This window comes from Pezoporus flaviventris, unplaced genomic scaffold, assembly GCF_033815535.1.
Source record: "Pezoporus flaviventris isolate CSIRO_AGI_PZ_B2104156 unplaced genomic scaffold, CSIRO_AGI_Pfla_v1 ptg000001l, whole genome shotgun sequence".
NCBI lineage: Eukaryota > Metazoa > Chordata > Aves > Psittaciformes > Psittacidae > Pezoporus > Pezoporus flaviventris.
In genome coordinates, this window is record NW_026892549.1 from 37,141,134 (window position 1) to 37,149,007 (window position 7,874).

The following is a 7,874-nucleotide window of genomic DNA, read 5'->3' on the forward strand; positions in this document are numbered from 1 at the left end:
CTCTAGGTAGAAAACTGAGGTCAGGAAGAGACAAAAACCTTCAAGTGACAATTGTATGCTGATATTAATCAGCATTATAAAAGTTCAGCCATGAAAAGAAAATATGCTTTGACTTTTCACCCAGTCTGTGCAACTTGTTACATAGCTGCAACCTGACACACATGGTACATTTTTCTGTCTCTGGCTTAGTAATTTAATTGTTCTAAAATGGCAGGCAAAGAAAAAACACAATTAGAAAGCATATTAGCAAATAAATTAAATACTTCTATGTTTCAAAATAACTTTGCTAGGGTTCTAATGAATCATGACAGGAAAAACGCCACTTGTAAGATCAATAAGAAATGTAATACTATTATAATTTCATTTGGCTGTAGTAATTTAAGAAACTTTGTCTTAAAAACATTTTTTTTTCTTCTCATCATCTGTCCTGATGCTTGTTGCTTTCAGTACTTTCTGCGGAAATAGCATTATATGAGAAAAATAGTCATTGGGAAACTGAGGCAGGGAAAGACCTACACCGGCTGTTCCAGTGCAGCATTGGAAAGGTTGCATAGATGAGAATGCAAAGCTGAAGTTTCTCCTGACTTACTGTCTCTCTTTGCAAACAACTGCAAGGATATAAAAAATTGCCGGAGCTTGGCTAGATACCTGAGAGCGCTTGACCTAGACTCAATTCAGGTGTAACCCTTTTTAACTCTTCCTTTGAGCAAGTACAAACCCTGTAATCTCTGGACGATTAATAGTGTTGATACCAAAAGGCTAGCACCTTTCTTCTAAGCCCTGACACCAAAGTATTTGTTGAGCTGTGTCATTTGGCTTCCCTCTTGTCTTAAGTGCATCTAAGCTGCCTAGTCTGGTTTTTGATACTTGCTATGCTTCTGCAGCACAATGTTCCTTGTTCTAAGGCTTAACATTTCCCTGAAACTGATTTTCTGAGCATTCTTCAGTCGTTGACTGAGTAGTTTTGTTTTCTGTTTAATAAAGTTTGTTAGCCCTAATCATGTCCAGGTGTTTATCAGGTAAAATTAAAAATATATATTGTGGAAAACCCCAATGGATTCAAGGTATTCAGTATGCACCCCACTTCCAGGAAATCAAGCTCTCCAGGTCTCAAAAGCCTGTGCGCTATTTAGAACTGTGGCACTTGATTAATGTGGCAAAATTATGCTTTTAATTAGAGTAAACTTTCACAGTTATTACTGACAAAATGAAGGTTTAAAAAATTCAAACTCTCTGTGATTATCTATGAAAACTGGGGGGGGGGGGGGGGGGGGTGTTTATTTTTTATTTCACCCTTCCACACATCTCCCCTTGCTGTTATCAAGATGCCTTCAGTATGGTTTTATATGTATAATGGCTGCATAAAAAGCTTCACTGTAATTGCTCAATGATGGTTTCACTAAGAGAACTAATATCATACCTTTACACCATCTTCTGTCACAGCTTCAGTAGCCGTGAAAAGTTTTCTCCACTGAAGTACTAGACTGAAGCTACAGAAGTAGCTATTTTTTCCAGTGCAAGGCTATAATCAAGCCAAAGTCTGGTCTCCCAATGCATTCTCTACCAGCAGCCCAAAATAAATTGCATCAAATGTAATGATAAAAAGAATAACCTTAAGGGTTATTCTTATTTTTTCCCCTTAAGGGAAAAAAATAAACCCCAAAACTTATTTGTCCAGTAAAAAGGCATGCCCGAGACATAAGCCTGAATTTGTAATTCATGTCTTATTTATTATCTTAATGTTCATAGAAAATGTGGAACACACATATATGGTCCTGTTACAATGAGCTGTGCATCCTTTCTCCTTCTTGAGCATTTCAAATGCCCATTTTTAAATTCAAAACCTGACCCATCTCTTGGACAGTACCTCATGGCGGGGGGGGGGGGGGGGGCAAATTTCTCTAATAAACATAAGTAGAGGCATCACTAGCTAGCTTCTTTGCAATAGTGCATAACTCTTTGAAAATTACCTATGATTGAATGTTTTGTGAGGATTCTTGCCTGTTTTTGTAGCTCACAGTTTAAATTACTGTTAAAATGTGTATCTTTGTTGAAGATAAGGTTCCAAAGGATTAAATCAGTTACACTAGTCTCAGTCATTTCCAGAAGCTGCTTTTCAACCTAATCTGAAACTCCCTCTGCGTGTACTTACCCAAACCACAGCACAGTAATACTCTGGTGTTTCCCCCAACTTAATTTTCCTTTTATGCACTTAGTATCAAGAAGCATATTTGCACTGTTTTCTCCTGTTGTTTGGTTTGGGCTTGGGAATTTTTACCTGACAAAAAGCATGAAAACTTTAGCATACTTTGGTAAGAAAATTGAGTAGCGGGATGGATTTTATTGCTAGCTTTGACAAAAGTGTTTGCTATTTCAATAGCAAGTTCTGTGATTCCCTGTGTCAGCTTTGTCCTCTGCCCAGAATATCTCCCTGCTGGAATTTTGCCTTGAACTGTAACACAAGCACAGAAATTCTGTGCAGGGTTTTAGAATAAGAATGATACCTTAAAATCAATCAAATCAAATCAAGAGCTTATGATTTCTGAAAGGTCACTGTAGCTAAAACCAAATAATTAGGTTCAGCGTAGGGTTGACTGAATGGCATAAAGGGATTGTGAGATGCAGGTCAGACAGTGTGACATACTGGCTTCTGCTCCCTTGCACTAAGGCTGCATGAAATCAGTCATTCAGCAGCATCTGTAATAAACTGTGCATCAAGTGATGCGATCTGCATTGGCCAACCTTGAACTTCTATAAGGCACAAAGCTCCTTCCTAGAGAGAACTGTAATAGTCCAGGGTGAATATTACACATGTATGGATTGCAGTGGCTAGTCTTCATCTAATGGGTCTAAATCTACTGGACTAGATGTAATCTGCTTGGTAGATATGGATGAATGAACTGCATAATATACAGCTGCAGTTATTTATGAAAACGAATTGACAAGTCTCTGGGAACTGATTTAGCATTGCCAAACATTTGTAATGATCGTATTGTAATGGAAGAAACATTTTTCTTTTAATACATTTCTCTGTTCTTATTAATACCTTGTAAATATTTGTGATAATTAATGTTTTATTAGTTCCTCTGAAATAACTACTGTGAAGAGTGGCCAACTTTAAACATCACAGAAGTGATAAAATATTTAGGTGAATTAAACAGGTGGTGTTTCACAACAGCAGAGTACTGCTGATATTTTTTACAGTACTTTTTCTGGAACTCCGCCTTACACAAAGAACATAATTTCTGACCTTATACACCTTCAGAATACTGCACACAAACAAGTAATTATTATGGAGGGAAGGGTGCAGGAGATTATGCTATCTGGTACTCATTGTGTTTATCCAGCATGTAGAAGTTCAGTTTCCGTAATGTGAGTTGCTGGGAAATCAGATTCAAGAGCCTTTAACACTAGCCATTTTGTAGAGTGGGAAAAAAAAATACAAGCATAAAAACAAAACAAAACTCAACAAGAAATGTAGAGCTAAAATGACTTCTCACAAACAGCCACACCACTCGCAAGTCTCAGCTATTTCTGAGCTGTTGCAAAGGATAATAATACCAGACAAAGGACAGTAAGAGTCTCCAGATACATGCAAAGAGGAAGAGAGATATAGTTATTTTGGGCAAAAAGAAACAACATACCTAGTCAGAATCAAGACAGCAGCATTCCATTTTTCTTATCAGAGTACAAAGCTGATACATGAAATTTAAAGATTAAATGAATTCTGTATTTTGAAAAATTGAGATTTATTTTATTTTGCAGAGATTTATTTGCCTAAATGTGGGCATCTAATACTAATTTAGATACCTATTCTACCATAACCTAAGAAGTGTGTTTCCTGTTCATTCTGTGTCACACAGGACAGCCGAGTGCGGATGTTTCAGATATCCTTGAACATAGCACCAGAAAAATAGCACCAGACACTTGTATTTAGGTGCCTGAATTTCATTCATATTGTCTCTTTTCTGCTGCTGCAACGTACGGTTCACAATTGACTATCCATGACTTTAGGAAACAAAATGAAAAGTCTAGTAATTTCAGACATACTGCATTGTGAAACTGGGTTTTGGAAGCTTTCATCTAAGGAGGTTTTTCTCTAATTCTGGGAATAATAAGAAATTTAAAATGTGATTGTATGCATATCTGCATACATGTGAGGGGAGGAGGAGCTTTCCCAAAATCACTAGAATGACATAGCCCTGATTGAGCAAGCGATTTCCAAGTCAATCTACCTGTGTTTGTACAATTTAGAATGCTTTGAAAATGGGCTTTGAAATGGAAAGCTCTGCTGAACCTTAGTGATGGAGTCATTACATTCCCCCCACATGACAGAAATTGAAACAAACAAGTGCTTATCTGGCCAGCTGGAATTCCTAAGGTAGTACCTTTGTATGATTACCTACCTGCCATCATTGAAGTACGTCACCTGTTAGGACATTTAGTATTCTTTGGAATGATTTCATCCCACAGGGTTTACATAAAGAAGGGGCATTTGCCCTGTCTCAAGAGTTTTTCTAAGAAATGTATACTCAGGAAATGAGATTCTCGATAAACCTTTGAAAAATCAATGTACGGTTCATATTTTAAAAGCATTATGCTGACTACTTGAAAGTTATTATGTTAAAAGGTTATTAATGCAAATGTCTGTACTATCTAACAATGACAATCTCAGTACTTATTATGAACCTAATTATCACAACATCAGTGCACTTAACATTTTAATGTATTTATTCCCTTCATATGCATGAGTAAATGCATCTTTATGTGCCTGAATTTAAAAATTAACCCTATGTGGGTATTCAGAGTACCTGACTTTAGACACTATATCAAATTAGGCTGGCCATTTAACATATAGGCATAGAGGTCTGCTGGAAACACATAGGGGATTTTAGTGCTGACATCCATTCCAGAATAACATTTTGTTTCCTCTGACTAAATGGGAAACCTAAGAAGAACTGTCTTCTGAATTAAGCATCTCAACTGTTGAAAATTAGACAACGCAATTAATTTGCTAAGTGATTTACTCAAGATCTAACGAAATATGTGGCTGAGTAAGGAATGCAAACTTTGAGTCCAAAATTAGTACTCAATCAGGCCATCCTGCATTGTAACTACAGTGAAGGGGCTTTGTTTCTAAAAATGAAAAAGGTAAAATGCATTAATGCTTCAATACTCCTGAAAATAAGTCAGCTTTAAATCTGATCCGAAAGATTTTCCTTTGAGCTGCAGAAAAAAAATGTACTTCTTCCTTTGGTTTCACATTTACTGAAGCTGTGCTCTGGAGTTGTTTAGTAGATACTCTACTAAATTGTAAAAGGATTTTTTTTTTCCTAATAGTCCTAATTTTAGCATGACAAATAGAACAATTTCATAACTTAGAACGTAAGCAACCTTCTAGCTCACTTTTGTGTATTTATGAAGGAAACATTACACAATACGTTAATAATAACATAGCAGATAATTCCAGACAACTGTGTTGCACATAGTGGCCCTGTAAATTCTTCTTAAAAGTCAAAAAGTCTTACAACATTCCCTTGGGGTGGGAGGGGAAATGAGAAAAATGCTGGCTACTGAGCAAGTTCGTAAATAATTTACACTTGACTTCAAAGACATTTAACATCTGATGTATCTGAAGCATTTGGGAAGCAGGAGTACAAACTGAGATCACAACCAAAATCAGGAAAATTGTTATAACAACCCTTTTAAATTCAACCTTTCGTGTTCTCTGTCAGTTCCATAAATTTATCTCAATTCACTGTACTTGTCTAAGAATTCAGAATTGTCTAAGAATTGAGAAAACAATACTGTTTTTACATTTTGGGGGCTTATTTTATGAAACAACAGCAATACACTTTTCAGATTTCTAACCCACTTGCACTTTCATCCTATTATCCAAGAAGAACTTCCAGACTAATACATGCCCCTTTCTTAACATCCAGGTTTTTATAAAACCGCATTAGACAAAAAAGTTGGTATTCTTTCTAATGACTGGGTTTCTGTGCTACTGAATCACTTAAGGTGACATACCCATTTCACAGAAGGAATAAGCATACAGTCACATTTCTGTCAAGTTAGCCACAGCACACGAAAAAGAATTTGTATCAGCTTTATGTTTCTGTGTTGACTTAATGCAGGCCATGGGAGAACAGACAATATCTGATCTGGCAAAAAGCCTACTGGTAAAAATTCAACCCATTGAAAGCCTTAACAAATTTGAATTAACAAATTGAGTTTTAGGATTCTTCTTCCTGTCGCAACTCCTCAAGGCCTCAAGCCCATTTTCGTATGTTGTCAAGCTACAGCCTCAGAGCCAATACCAAGCCTCTGACCAAGAAATGATATTAAAGCCAGAATGTATGGTAGAAGGTGATATTTCCAGCTTCCTAACTGATAAATTGTACTTCATGCAAGTGTTAGATGCTGCCTTAACTAAATTCCAATTTACATTCTGCCAGTCTGCATGGTTTTAGTTGGAGAAGTTACTGTGCACTGTAGCCGGAGGTAGCCTGTTGAATATACATTCAATCCAAATGTAACTGCAGTCCAGCAGTGGGTGAAGAGAGGTAATTGTTGCATGGGCTAAGTTTTGCTTCATTGCTGCCTGGATTTAGATAAAAGTCAATGTACAGTTTTAACAATGTTTTGAGTTTCCATGGGGAGTAAAAGAACATCTAAATAGGAGGCTTCCAAACATTTTACTTTCAAAGCAGCTTTAAAAGAAAGGTGTATTCCAATCTCTTTTATTAGCATAGTCTGTTCACAACATTTCTCCTTTTGTTTATTAGAAGTGAAGATCTACCATTAAGTGATTTGTTAAGATGTTAAAACCCCATTACATTTTCTACAGTTTGGCTGACTCTCAAGCAAGAACATAGGCTTCTATTATAACATATTGGGAGCTTTTAGAACCAAAGCAATTCATAATAAATTTATTCAAACTGACACATTTCTAGTTACAATGTCTTCACTATTTCTTCAGAGTTATGAAACATGAATTGTATCACTGTAACCACAACACTAGTCAAGGAAATCTAATTTGCCATGAAGTCTGTTTGTACAGTCATCGTGTAGCTCAAGGCATACATTTGATTATTTTCTTGTATTGTTTCTTATATTGGTGTTATTCCAAAGGCTATACTACTATTATAAGCTCATTACATCTAATTTTAAGAAATATTCTTACACAGCAGGCTCTAAAAATATATAGCTACATAACAATTTAGAAATAATTACATCACCAAAGTCTATTAGGCATACATTGAACAGAAGTGGAGTTCAGAGTCTTTTTTTTTTATATTTCAAACACTTTCAGTTTAAGCAGTATATGCATTTAATCATCATAGCCAGCAAGCTAATCAATATTTTATTCAATTCACATTAAAGCTGAGTTAACACAGCATAGAATTCCTGAATCATGAGAACAGAATCATTAAAATGATCAGCATAAACCAAAAAAGGACTTTTTAAAGCAAAATGAAAAGGTTCTCCATAGGAATCTTTTCTTTCTTACTCTCTTATACTTGTTTATTAAATTCTTCTAACAAGAATCAAGTGAGTTATAATTAAAACAAAAAAAAAAGCTGATAGCCTCTTTTACAGCTTCTTAGGATAGAAAGTTTTTTTTCTGTCTCACTTTGCTGTCAGAAATTAAAGCCTGAGCTGCAATTATTAAAGGTCTCAATTTGCATTTTTCAGCAATCCAGAGAAATGAGAGCAGCTATTGTTATGATCATTATCATTATAAAGTTCTTTGTCTATAGGTCTTCTAACAAAGTTGTTGGTCAGCTGTTTGTTAGATGCCTTGCCAGTTATCAGATCATCTCATAGTAGATCAAAAAGAACATCAAATTAAAATGATAGCTTTGTATGCT